General features: G+C 36.1%; 1 non-coding gene across 1 annotated transcript; it reads left to right on the forward strand.

The window, feature by feature from the left end:
• The first annotated feature begins 9189 nt into the window (after positions 1-9189).
• Positions 9190-9353, forward strand: LOC119001000 (U1 spliceosomal RNA). The gene has a single exon (XR_005069458.1). It is a non-coding gene; the product is annotated as a U1 spliceosomal RNA (small nuclear RNA).
• Positions 9354-13578: the final 4225 nt, after the last annotated feature.

The following is a 13578-nucleotide window of genomic DNA, read 5'->3' on the forward strand; positions in this document are numbered from 1 at the left end:
CCCTCTCTCCTTCCCCTCTAAAGATAAATAAATAAATAAAATCTAAAAAAAAAAAATATTTAAAAAAACAAAACAATACACATTCCCTCCAGCTGGGGCCCCCTGGCGAGCCTCATCACAGGTAGTTGCAGAGCCAGATATTGATGCCACATTATAATATTATCATTTTTACAGGTAACTGTGAAAAGAAATTAAATGTTAAAAATAAGATAAAAAGAAAAGTATAATAAATAAAACAGTCCTTCCTTTTTTGTCCCAGGACTGTGATGTTAAACCATTTCCGACCTGTGAGAAAGTGCTGGTGATCAGTCCTATTCGTGTTCTCCTTTTCTTCTTGGACACAGAGAAGTCAGTTCTAGATGATGGATTATGAGCTAAAATGATGACCGTTTTCAGGCCTGTCCCATTAAACCTCCACCTGAATAAAGAGGATAACAAGGACCTATAGGTGAGGGGACCTCTAGGATGGAAAGCCTGGATCCCTGGATCCCTGTGACAACATAGATCACAATCCCTCCTCCCCACACCACCCCCATGCCAACCTACACTGAACTTACATTGAACTGTGGGTGACAAATAAACTTTTGTTGCATAATGCCACTGACATCTTGGGGTCGTTTGTTATAAAAATTAGTCTACCCAGACAAACCCAATACCCAATTTTCTGTAGAAAATAATATTACTGAATTTGATCAGAATCTATGGGTATTAGAGATTCTAGACCCGTGGATTCTGGATGTCTTAAGTAGTGGTGGGAGCTTCAAAATATTTACTATAGAAAGATTAATCATACCATGGAGCTGATAGAGGTAAGCTTAATGAAATTATATAAAAAGTGTTGACATTTGTATTTCTGTGGAATGGATGATCTGTTTTTAAGGTGTCCTAAAGGGTAAAATAAGCTTTCTGCCCAGAAGGAATGCTGTTCCCCATAACTATGTTTATGTTTTGTATTACATATTCTTCACAGACTGTGATACTCAGGAATGTTTTATGGGGAAAAGCTGATCCCACGGAAAGCTAGTAATTGGTAGAAAATGCTCAAACCTGAAATAGTTGGGTAAGAAAGAAAATAGCAACACCACACATCAGCAGTCAGTAACCTGAAGCATATACGAGCAAAGCATTTCCTAGAACTCAAGACTCTACTATTTTCAGACTACATTTTAAGGAAGAGCAAAAGCAAAGATCACTCACTGCCCTGATATAAGAAGCAAACATTCTTCCTCAGATTAAACCTCATAGAAAAACAATAATGGTGCCTTCACAGATGAGAATCTAAACTGGAACAAATTTTTCTCCTCAGCCACATGGGTTAAGGTTTTTTCAACACTTCCTCGAAAAAGAGAAAACAGATAACATAATCCATATGTATTACTGACTGTGTTGTCCACAATGATGTATAAAATATTTTCATTAGTAAGTGAAGCTTCAGACATTTTTAGTAGGCTGTTTTGATGTTCATATTATGTTGTGAATGCAGGGCTCTCTCCTGCTTCCTGTATTACAGTTCACATTCGGTGCTCAAAAAGGCCAAGCCAGGCAACACTTGCAGAATTCTGTGTTCCCAGTGCTTATTTCTGACAGAGCATGTGGAGTCATCAGTGGACAGCCCCTTGAACAGCTCTTATCTGCAAACACATCTAAACCCAATCGTCGTCCACTGTCTATGTGCTCAGAATTGTGTGATATGAAGCACATGTTCAGCAAAACATGAGCAAGATATAAAAGGAACATCTGCAAAGACAGATAAGGACCTGTCCTGACCAGTTAAAAAATAGATTTTAAAAGTTACTAGTATTATTAAACCCCAGCAATTTCATAGCCGCCTTCGAGGAACCTAATGTGGGCACTGTGGCAGTCATTCATGAAAATAGAACTTCCTGTTGGAATAGCATCACTTATGTCTTTTTTTTCTTGGTCTTCTTGCAAGCTATTAACTATAAAGAAACAGGATGTTTGACAAAGGCCTTTAGAATTCATCTGCTAGTCCACAGTATAAATTTTCAACTCAGTGGTTCTGCTGAAACTGTATGTTAGATTTTCCTGGTTAGAGTAAGAATGAGTAATGTAAGCTCAGTGTGGACACTGCACAGACTTCTGTCTGCCCATTTTACTGGGTGCAGTTCAGAAAGTGAATTATGCTTTAACAATTTTGTTCCCTAAATATTGAAGAAAGGCATGGGGCCTTTCCCCACTGGGGTATGACCAGAAGACTGTGGTCTGTCAGTCATATTCACGTGGAAGCCTGAAGTCTCCAAAGACCAATCTCAAAGAGAAGAATAAAGAAAAGAAACAGCCCTGGCTGGTGTAGCTCAGTAGATTGAGTGTGGGCCTGTGAGGCAAAGGGTTGCTGGTTCAATTCCCAGTCAGGGCACATGCCTGGGTTGCAGGCCAGTCCCCAGTGGGGGACACATGAGAGGCAACCACACATTGATGTTTCTCTCCCTCTCTTTCTCCTTCCCATCCCCTCTCTCTAAAAATAAATAAATATTTTTTAAAAAGAAAAGAAACAAAATGAAAAAAAAAAATAACAAGGATCAGCAAGCTCGTGCAGCCCATCAGGCACATTCCAGCCCATAACATCCCAAAGAGAGGCCCCAAGTACATCAATGACTAACCAATTTATTTATAAAGATAGGAAAATTTAATAAACCAACAAATTTTGTTTTCTTTTTGGCTTAATTTTGTTGTTGGTGTCACCATAAGAACACCTTGTATCACTGAAATTTTTCCCATTTGAGACAATTCATTGACTAATAATAGTCATTTACAGTGTTGGGTTGATACAAAATTAGATGGTTGAAACCTCTTCAGAGTAATTTCCCCTATAAGATAAAATTAATGATCACAGTTTATTGGCAACCCAGATAAATTAATGATCACAAGTTTAGGCAACACTGTATTTAAGGAATTATCAAAGGTCAAGACCGAAGTTTCTTACCTGGTCATTTGATCTACATTGTATTGTAACAAATTTTAAATACTTCAGTTAATTTTTACCTCCTCAGCACTTCTCTAAAAAAACCTGAGCAGAAAAAAAATTAACAGTCTCTTTGTATTTTGTGCCATTGTATGAATCTGGTCATTGTGCAAGATAACATATGTTTTTTATAGGTTTCTTTGGAATGTTTATTTACAACTGAAAATCATGACACATTTTTTGTCATGCATTTTGGCTTTTAACCTCAATCATGACATTCCCTGAACTGCTCTTGGGAGCCTCTCGTTTTGGACAAAGCTGTATGAGCTCTGTGAGAGAACTAACTTGACCTGACCACTCTCTCTTCTCCATCATAATATACAGTGCCTTGGGTTTGACCATTGTCTTGTTAAAACTCTGCAATTGATTTTGATAAAACATACCTAATGTATAGCAAAAATGTAGTATAATGTATCTGAACATTGATAAGAGTTTCCTTTATATTGGTAATAAATACTCACTAGTTTATACTCATAAGTGTCTAGCATATCTGGTTTTCTATTTCTGTTATAAATCAATATTACTAAAATAACATTTCAATGGTACTTTTAAAATCTGTTCAAATAAATAACAAAAGAGATGAAATCACAGAGATAAAAAGCTCCATTCTCTGTTTACTTTCCCCTCCCTGAGATGAGAGCACCACAATTCCTGAAGCTGACTTGAGTTTCCTATTGATTCACCCTATGGAATTTAGGATTTCTGAAACTTGTTTAAAAATACACTAAGAGAAAAAAACAGATATTAAGTTGGTCATTGTCCAAGATAGGTTGCTTTTTACTACTGCATGGTATAAATAAACCTCAACTTTTACCCTGATTATATGAATAACTAAGATAAAGCAATCGCTTATTTCCAAGAGTTTTAGTGCTTCTAAATGGGAGTTTCATTCCTGAAAATTTTATTTTTTCCATAAAACAAAAATTGATTATTAACAATAATAAATACAAATATATGAAGTTCATAATTTTTAAGTATATAAAACCAAATTATTTTTTAAAAACTAGATCTAAATATTCCTTTAGGAGAATTTGTTTTGCATGAATTGAACTAGTAAAGGCTTCTTAAGGTCAATAAAGTTAGACTGAAGAAACTATCTTCTTACCTGGTTAATCTCTCTGGTGCAAACAGAACCTTATTCCATTTTTCCATGGACATTTAACTATTTCTAAAATTTGTGTTATCTGTCTCAAAAATTTTCATAGAGCCCCAGCTGGTGTGGCTCAGTGGATTGAGTGCAGACCTGTGAACAAAAAGGTCACCAGTTCAATTCCCAGTCAGGGCACACGCCTGGGTTGTGGGCCAGATCCCCAGATGGGGTGCACGAGAGGCAACCACACATTGATATTTCTCATCCTCTCTTTCTCCCACCCTTCCCCTCTCTAGAAATAAATAAATAAATAAAATCTTTAAAAAGTTTTCATTGACAATTTTATGACCAAAATACTCTTTGACTAGTAAATTATAGGGTGTGGGATGAGAACGGTAGGCAAAGGGTGGTTTCCATGGTAATCCCTCTTTCTTAAGTATTCCTTGCTCTGCCATTTTAATCAGAGCGACGTTGCTGAACTCCTGAGAATAAATGGGACTCTGAGAAAGCGCCTACCAACAAGCTCAGCTGAGCCATCACCCCAGGATTAGCCAGGTAGTGAGTGTTGCCAGTGGAATTACCAGAGTGTATGAGTCCCTGCTGGTCCCAGTCTTAGTTCTAATTTCGAGTTTTGATCCCTACCAAGGGGACTTACTCAGTATAAGAAATATTATAAAATATATAAGTCACAAGTTATAAACTGGAAACCACCCACATTTTAGTATATTTTATTATCAAATAATTTGTATTTGTTAGTTACAAGTGGCATCTACTTATATTATAAGGACACAGCTGTTGTAATAAATTTACCTTTGAACATGCCCCAATTTAGAACTGAAGAGAAAAGTAAAGTAGATCTAGTCTCAACTCCTGCATCAGGCAGGAGTCCCCAGAAAGTATTCATTAATCCTATTAATGGATATGAGCAATATTTCCTGAAGCAAGAAATATTATTTTATATACCATTACCAATCGAACCACTACACTACTTCTAGTTGGGGGATTTGGTGGGCTCATTTTACTATCTCAAAATTAATTGTAATTTGGGGTTGGGAATATAAGACAGAAACCTGTACTTGAACAAGAATTAAATAAAAATTATATTTAAAAAATTAATTGTAATTTGGCTTTTGAGAAATGTTTTTGTAATATTCAAATATGAAATTAAGAATATAACTATGGTTTTCTTATTTCACTAACAGATATTGAATGTTTTTCAAATGAGTTTTCTAAATCTGTTGATGATCATATTTTTCTCTTTTGCCCCATTATTATGGTAAACTGTATCAATAGATTTCCAAATACCAAATCATGTATCAGTCAGAAAGGCCTAGATTATGCTGCATTAACAAAAGTCCTTCTACCTCTGTGGTTAAAATAGGATCTATCACACTTGGCACTATTGACATTTTGGGTTGACTAATTATTTGTTGTGGAGGGCTGTCCCACACACTGTAAGAATTTTTTCATCATCCCTGAACTCTATCACTAGATGCCACTAGACACACACCTCATACAAGATGTGGCAACCAAAAATATTTCCAGATATTGCCAAATGTTCTTTGGGAATGGAAGATGGTATCTGCCCCAAGTTGAGAACCTTTGTTTTAAAACAGTGACAGTTTTTCTGCAGCAAGGCAGCAGACCGTGCAGGCAGGGCCGGATGAAGGCAGACTGACACTCAGAGCGGACTGTGGACTACGGTGGGGGTCGCTGCGGAGGGAGAAACTCCCAGTATCACATGAGAATTCCTTGGAAAGTGCACTACAGACAAGAGCTGAGCTGCATTGATCCCTCTCTGGCCCTTCCCCCACAGGCAGGGCTGTAGCGTAGTAAAGAGGTTGGCCCTACCTGGGTGAACACCTACCACCCCTCCCCTTTATAACCCATCAGCTGCATCAAGACAAAGAAATATGGCCCAAATGAAAGAACACAGCAAAACTTCAGAAAGAGAGCTAAGTGATGAGGAGATAGCCAGCCTATGTGATGGAGAATTTAAAGCCCTGGTAATCAAAATGCTCACAGAACTGAGCTTGGTTGAAAAATGAAAAAATCAAATGAAAAATACCCAAAATGAAATAAAGCAAAATATTCAGGGAACCAACAGTGACAGGAAGGAAACCAGGACTCAAAGCAATGATTTGGGAAAAAAGGAAAAATAAACATCCAAGCAGAACACAATGAAGAGACAAAAGTTCAAAAAAATGAGGAGAGACTTACAAACCTCTGGGATAACCTAAAACATTCCAAATTATAGGGGTGCCAGAGAAGAAGAACAACAGCAAAAAATTGAAAACTTATTTGAACAAATAATGAAGGAAAACTCCCCCAGTCTGGCAGAGGAAATAGACTTCCAGGAAGTCCAGGAAGCCCAGAGAGTTCCAAAGAAGTTAGAGCCAAAGAATAACACACCAAGGCACATCATCCTTAAGTTACCCAAGATTAAAGACAAAGAGAAAATCCTAAAAGCAGCAAGGGAAAAGGAGACAGTTACCTACAAAGAAGTTCCCAGTAAGGCTATCAGCTGATTTCTCAAAAGAAACCTTACAGGCAAGAAGGGGCTGGAAGGAAGTATTTGAAGTCACAAAAGGCCAAGATTACTCTATCCAGCAAAGCTTTCATTTAGAATGGAAGGGCAGATAAAGTGCTTCCCAGATTAGATCAAGTTAGAGGAGTTCATTGTCACCAAACCATTATTATATAAAATGTTGGGGGGACTTATCTAAGAAAAGGAAGATTAAAAATATGAACAATAAAAGGACAACAAACTCACAACTATCAACAAATGGTCAATGACTGGATCAAAAAACTATGGTACATTTACACAATGGAATTCTATGCTGCAGAAAGGAAGAAGGAGCTCCTACCCTTTGCAACATCATGGATGGAACTGGAAAGCATTATGCTGAGCTAAATAAGCCAGGCAGTGAAAGACAAATACCATATGATATCACCTTTAACAGGAATCTAAACAACAAAACAAACAAGCAAGCAAAATGTAACCAAAGACACTGAAATACAGAACGTGCTGACAGGGTCCAGAGGGCAGAGGGGAGAGGGGAGAGAATCACAGGGGAAAAGGGGAAGGACTCACATGAACAAGTATAAAGGACACATGGACAATAACTAAGGTGGGGGCCACAGATGAGAAGGAGGTGGGGAGCACTGGTGGGGCAGGGCTGGGAATACAAGAAAGAAAACTGTACTTGAACAAGAGTTAAATTAAAAAAATCTTAAAAAAAAAACAAATGGACCTAAAAGAAAAAAACAACAACATAAACAAAAACTAAGCAAATAACTAGAATGGGAACAAAATCAGAGAAATGAACATCACATGGAAGGTTTTCAGCGGGGAGCAGGAGGGGAAGAATAGTAGGGAAAAAGTACAGGGAAGAAGAAACATAACTGGTAGGCATAAAATAGATGCAGAAAGATAAAAATGGTATAGAAAACAGAGAACTCGAAGAATTTGTATGTACAACTTATGGACATGACATAAGTGGTGGGGGGAATACTGGAGGGTTGGGGGTACAGGCTGAAGTGGGGATAAAGGGGGAAAATTGGGAAAACTGTAATAGTATATTCAATAAAAATACTTTAAAATTAAAAAATACAACAGGGACTTGTTTTTTCCTCATTCATAGTATATGGCACTGAAGGCACTCCTTTATGTTCCAATCTCTGGGATGCAGGCTGATAGACCTGCTATCCTCTGGATCTTTGACGGATACAGTGGCAGAGGAAAAAGAGAGAGGATATGCAAATTGCACACAAGCTCTAAAAAGTTCTGACACCCGGAAGTGGCACCTGTCACTTTCACTCTCATATTTGGCCAAAGCCAATCACATGGGTATATCTAATTTCAGCTGGAAAATGTACCATGTGCCTAAAAGACAGGGAACTAGTTATATTGGTGATCTGACATACTAACATTATAACATTATTCTAGAAACTGTTTTCACGCTGGCTGGTGTGGCTCAGTGGATTGAGTACAGGCCTGTGAAACAAAGGGTCGCTGGTTCAATTCCCAGTCAGGGCACATGCCTGGGTTGTGGGCCAAGTCCCCAGTAGTGGGTGTGTGAGAGGCAACCACACGTTGATGTTTCTCCCCCTCTCTTTCTCCTTGAAAAAAAAGAAAAAGAAAGGAACTGTTGTGAAGTGTAAATTCTAACTCAGGCATATTTTCTCAGAAAAAGTGTAAACAGCACACTGCAAGTCTAGAATTTGTTTAGACTGTTTTGTTGTTTGCACCTACACACCTACGGGGCACTTGTATTGGGCTGATATATTTTTATTGCTCTTTCATTGTATGTAAATTATTTCTTTTTTATTTTCAGTTAACTGTTTATAGGTATGAAACCCATAGTAGAATATTAGTTTGTGGATTTGGTTATTTAAACAATGTGTGTGAAAAATGTAAGAAACAAGCCAACTATCAAAAAATTTTAGAAGGAAATATAAATCCATACAAATGGAATGACTTTATTCTTGATTATATAGAATTCAAATTGCCCAGTAAGAGTGTAGCATATGCTGTTCCCAACCCTCTGTAAACACAAACCTCTTTCCACACTTGTTTCTAATCCAGGCCTTCTTGCCTCTTCTGTTCTCCTTTGGAGTTCTATAGTGGTGCCACTGTGGGAAAGCTCCCCTACTATTAAAAAGTGCAACTGTAGAAAATTATATGCCACATTATTTATATAAAGTTAAAATAGTTATCATTGGAATTGCATCTTACTGTATTTTAAGGCAGGAAACTGGAAATATGGCTACACAAACAACATTTCCTTTGTGATCATGATGGAAAGCACTAATGTGTTCTCAGTGATTCTCCATGTAATCCCCAAGGCTGTAACGCAGTCACAATATGGCAAATAACTGACTCACTGGAAGTTACACAGCCAATGTGAGATAAAATCTGCATTCAAATGTAGCCCAAACTTGTTAAACTTTCCCATATTTTTCTCTAATTTTTAGCAGGTAGTATAAAGAATCTAGGCTTATTCTTAGTGACATATTTTGAGTTAGCTAGTTTGGGATAAGCATTTTTTAAAGTGCACTAAAGAAAAAAAATACATAGTCACTTTATGCATTAATAGTAATAGATGTCCACAATATACCTACCTGGCAAGGAAGATACCATGAGCGTGAAGGTGGTTTTCCCAGGGCGAGGCTCACCCATTGTGCTCCAGGGGTGCTGGTCCCTATGATTTCCCCAAATGTGGAACCCTTGACTGCATAATTTGTGGAAGTAAGGGACTGCACTTGTGCACTCCCTGTTAAGAGAAAATAATAATAATAATGATAATAATAATAATAATAATAAATCCACAATGGAAATTTAGAAATCACAGAATTATTCAGTGTAGGAAGAATTCAGCACAAATCTGTCCACAAAGAGCCAATCACTATGAAAATTTGGTGTACAACATTTAATGTACTTTTTAAAATAATAAACTAGAGATAATTTCTCATATTTAAAAAAAAGAATTCTTCCCTCGTTGGTGTGACTCAGTGGATTGAGCACCAGCTTGAAAAATGAAAGGTCGCTAGTTCGATTCCCAGTCAGGGCACATGCCTGGGTTCTGGGCCAGGTCCCCAGTGGAGGCATGTGAGAGGCAACCAATTGATGTATCTTTCACACATCACATTGATGTTTCTCTCCTTCTTTAAAAATAAATAATAAAATCTTAGAAAAATAATAATTGTAGCAACTATGTAATTTTCCACTTTAGGAATGTGTCATAGTAATTTAATAGCCCCCTCCTTTTTTTGTACATCAAGATTGTTTCTAAAGGTTAGCTATTAACAATGCTGTAGCGATATCTTGGTATATAATTATATGCCTATCTCTATTTTTTAAAGATACGCCTTCAGAAGAGAAAATGTGTAACAGAAAAGTTTACTAAATTGTACCATAGCAATAGTGCCTGTTTCTCAGCAATTTCTCAATATAAGGAAAAATAATTTCTCCCTCCCCAAACAGAAAATATTACCTTGTTTTGATTTGCATCTCTTTGATTATTGGTAAATTTAACCTTTTTCTTTTCTTTTCTTTTTTTGGCCTATTTGTATTTTCTTCTATATGAGCTATTTTACCTGCCCTTTGTCTAATTGTCTGCTATGGAGGACCACTCCCCAGGGGCTTCTATCATAGAATTCTATTCAGACCTGTTATTTTCTCTCAGCATACCAGTTTTGCCTTTCGATCTTCTCATCTCCTAGTATTATAGATTTCTAGTATATAATATTTAGAGTCAGACATTTTTGGTTTGAATCCAAGCTCAAATACTGAGTTAGATAAGGGATCTTGTGTAAGTCACTTTATTTCCCAAGGTTTATTTTTTTGTATAACATGCGTAATAACTTCACCTTATAATATTACATAGTATACATAGGACCTAATATAGTAAGTACTTGTTTGACAATATTGTTTATATTGGTGTTGGTCTTATTATTATTAAATCTGATGACACTGAGCTCTAGGAGAAAAGTGATCTGTTAACTAATTTTTATCAGGAATTTGTCTTCTTTCATTTTTATAAATCCCTTGTGCTTTGTTACTCTGCTTTTTATAGATAGTGCCTAACTTCAAAAGAGAGGGTATAATTAAATAAATAATGGAGCTGGTATTTTTATTTTTTATTTTTATTATTTTTTAATTTATTGATGTTTAGAGAGAGAAAGAGACATTGATTTTGATGTTCCACATATTGTACATTTGTTGGTTGCTCTGGAACAGAGCCTCATTTCAGGTCTCAGATAATCAAGAAGGGCAACCATTCTGTGTTTGTGTGTATTTTTGACTCATATATATGCTATATGTAATTATATATGATATTATATATTATATAAAATATGATATAATAATATAATAGTATATTATATTATATATTCAAAACATTTCACTCTCTAGCAAAGAGTTTCTGATTTTTAAAGGAGACTCAGAGACATGTAGAGAAATACTGATTTGACAAATTTAGGGACCCTAAAATAAATGCATAAACAAAACTAAATAAAATCCAAGATGCCAAGAACTAAGATTTCCAGAAGTGAGAAAATACACCTGTTGTATTTTACTGCTCAAGTAATATTATATTATGCAAAACATATATTATCCTAAGTTATCTATCTATAGATCTATTTATTGATTGGTTGATTTATTGGTTGATTCCTTCTCTCAATATTTCTGTCTACATAGAGGTGAAAACATGGATACATGTTTTCCATGTTTGCAATTATTATACAAGTTTGGTGTTTATTTCTGCCTCCAATATGAGACCTAATTGCAACAATTTTTATTTAAGAGAAATAAATCCTGACTATGACTACCAAACCCTTTTTGAAAATATATATTTGTAATGTAGCACAAATACATTTTGTGTGCTAATCAAAAGGACTAGAAAGAGTCACTGTTTAGCTCCAGTAGAGTATGCCAAATGTTTGAAGGGCAGTGAAGTCATGATGACAGTCGATATAACTCATCTTCCAAGGATTTTAAATCTTTGCTGAGAAAGCATGTACCAGTAAGAGGAAATTATTGGCTATTTAGATAATTGAAGTCAAATTTAATGGATTCTGCTATTCACCAAAATTGAATGATTTCCTAAGTTGTTTCCCCAAGATGAACAAAGAATAAATCAAATATATGTTTGTGAGACTTCCGTGGCTCAAATTAATGTTACTCATAAAGCTTTTATCCTAGCCATGTTTTTTTTTTTTAAATTTGACCTAAGTCTTAGGGATAGAATGGTAAACAAATAGATTTTTAGAGTTTATAATGTAATGAAAGTATTTTTTAGAAAGTGAAAGCAAACAAATGAACCAAATACATAAAAACCAGCTGTTACCAGTGCTAGGAAGGAAACCAACCAAGGGCTGAGACAGAGGACCTACAGGGAGCCTACCCCAGGTAGGACGCTAGAAGGAGCTGAGGGAAGGCCAGTGAGACCTGGTCAATGACCCAGGAGGAGGAAGGAGCCTCGCAGGGGGCCACAAAGGCAAACTACACCTTACACGGCCTTCGGGAAGAAAGGACGTGGATTTTATGTCAACAGAAATGGAAAGTTCTTGAAGGGCTTTAATCAAGGGAGTGATATCATACAAGAATATTTCCTGAAACACCATGACTATATTCAAACAGTAAGAGGAAAGGAGACTTACATGGAATTATTAGTGGGAAGCCTTCCCCAAGGGAAAAGGGAATCCCTTAAGAGAAAAGTGTGAACTGTAGCACTTTCTTAACTTCTCAACTATGAAAAATCAGAACTGGATCATACATCAATTAGTCATATACATGAAATTGAATTATACTCGGTGTTTTTTTTAATTGCTTGTTTGATTTTACAGGCAAAGATAGGTGTCCATAATGCAAATGAAGAAATGAAGAGGTTGCAGAGAAAGGGCAGTCAGGAGCAAAACGAAGGAAATTTGTGAGATGCTATAATGCAAGAGAGACCTAAAATTAAAACAAGAATATAAAGAATTAAAATAAAATACAACAAAGTAAAAGGAAAGGAAATGATGAGTGAAGTAACCTGAAAGCTACAGAAGGGATGAAAGTGCACTTTGAACGGGTCTCATATCCAAAAATGAAAAGCTGAGAGTCTGAATAAGTAAGGTTATAAGAATACATTGGTGATAAATAAGCCACAGAGGAGAAATTCCTCTTCAGTACAAAAAAAATGACTAAGCTACACAAACATTTTTATTATTATTTTGCCTTTGAGTGGGTGTGGTGGAGGGAATATGCAGGGTTTTGTTCTAATAAAGCATGGTAAAAAAAAAAAAAAAGCATGGTGATTGGATTCCATGAGGTATACACACACTTGTTTTCATAGAGAAGCATTTTAAGGTGACCACTATGGTGAATATGCTTATTCAGGGTCCCCCTGTCCACCTGTGCTTTGGCATCACATACAGCAGACTTCTTTATTCCTGAATAAAGAAAAGATAAAGAATAAACAGAGCACAAAGAAAATGGTAGCTTACTTGGTTATAACTATTTTTAAGGAACTAGAAAATGAGATGAGCAACCCTCTGTGATTTGTTTACAGTTTATTTTTAATGCTTAATTTTTTTCTATATAAAGTTTCAAACATATGGAAAATAAACAGAAGAGTTTAACAAACTCTCTATACCTCACCCAGTTGCATTGTTACCAGCATCCTGTCATTCTTTCATCATCTAGACCTCCACGCACTTTCCACACCATCTTCAAAACTGTTGCTTTTTGTAATTTCAGAATTTAAAATGTGGCTTTGTGGTTATACAACATTAATTCTTAATAAGGGGTATTTTTTTATACAGAGAATCTTATCCAATGTTAGCTTATAATGTTAGGAATCAAGGAAAAATAGAAAAATCCTTTTTTTGGTCTTGCTTGTGTTTTATTCTGATGAAACCTGAAAATTAAATGGTTTGCATCTTTAAAAAGAGTCTTGGACTAGAAAGGTTTGAGGACCAGGCTTCTAACCCTGCGCTCTTCTACTAACTCTTATCGAGA

The sequence above is a fragment of the Sturnira hondurensis genome, unplaced genomic scaffold (genome assembly GCF_014824575.4).
Source record: "Sturnira hondurensis isolate 20B ecotype Veracruz unplaced genomic scaffold, ASM1482457v3 Scaffold0016462, whole genome shotgun sequence".
In the NCBI taxonomy this organism is placed as follows: domain Eukaryota; kingdom Metazoa; phylum Chordata; class Mammalia; order Chiroptera; family Phyllostomidae; genus Sturnira; species Sturnira hondurensis.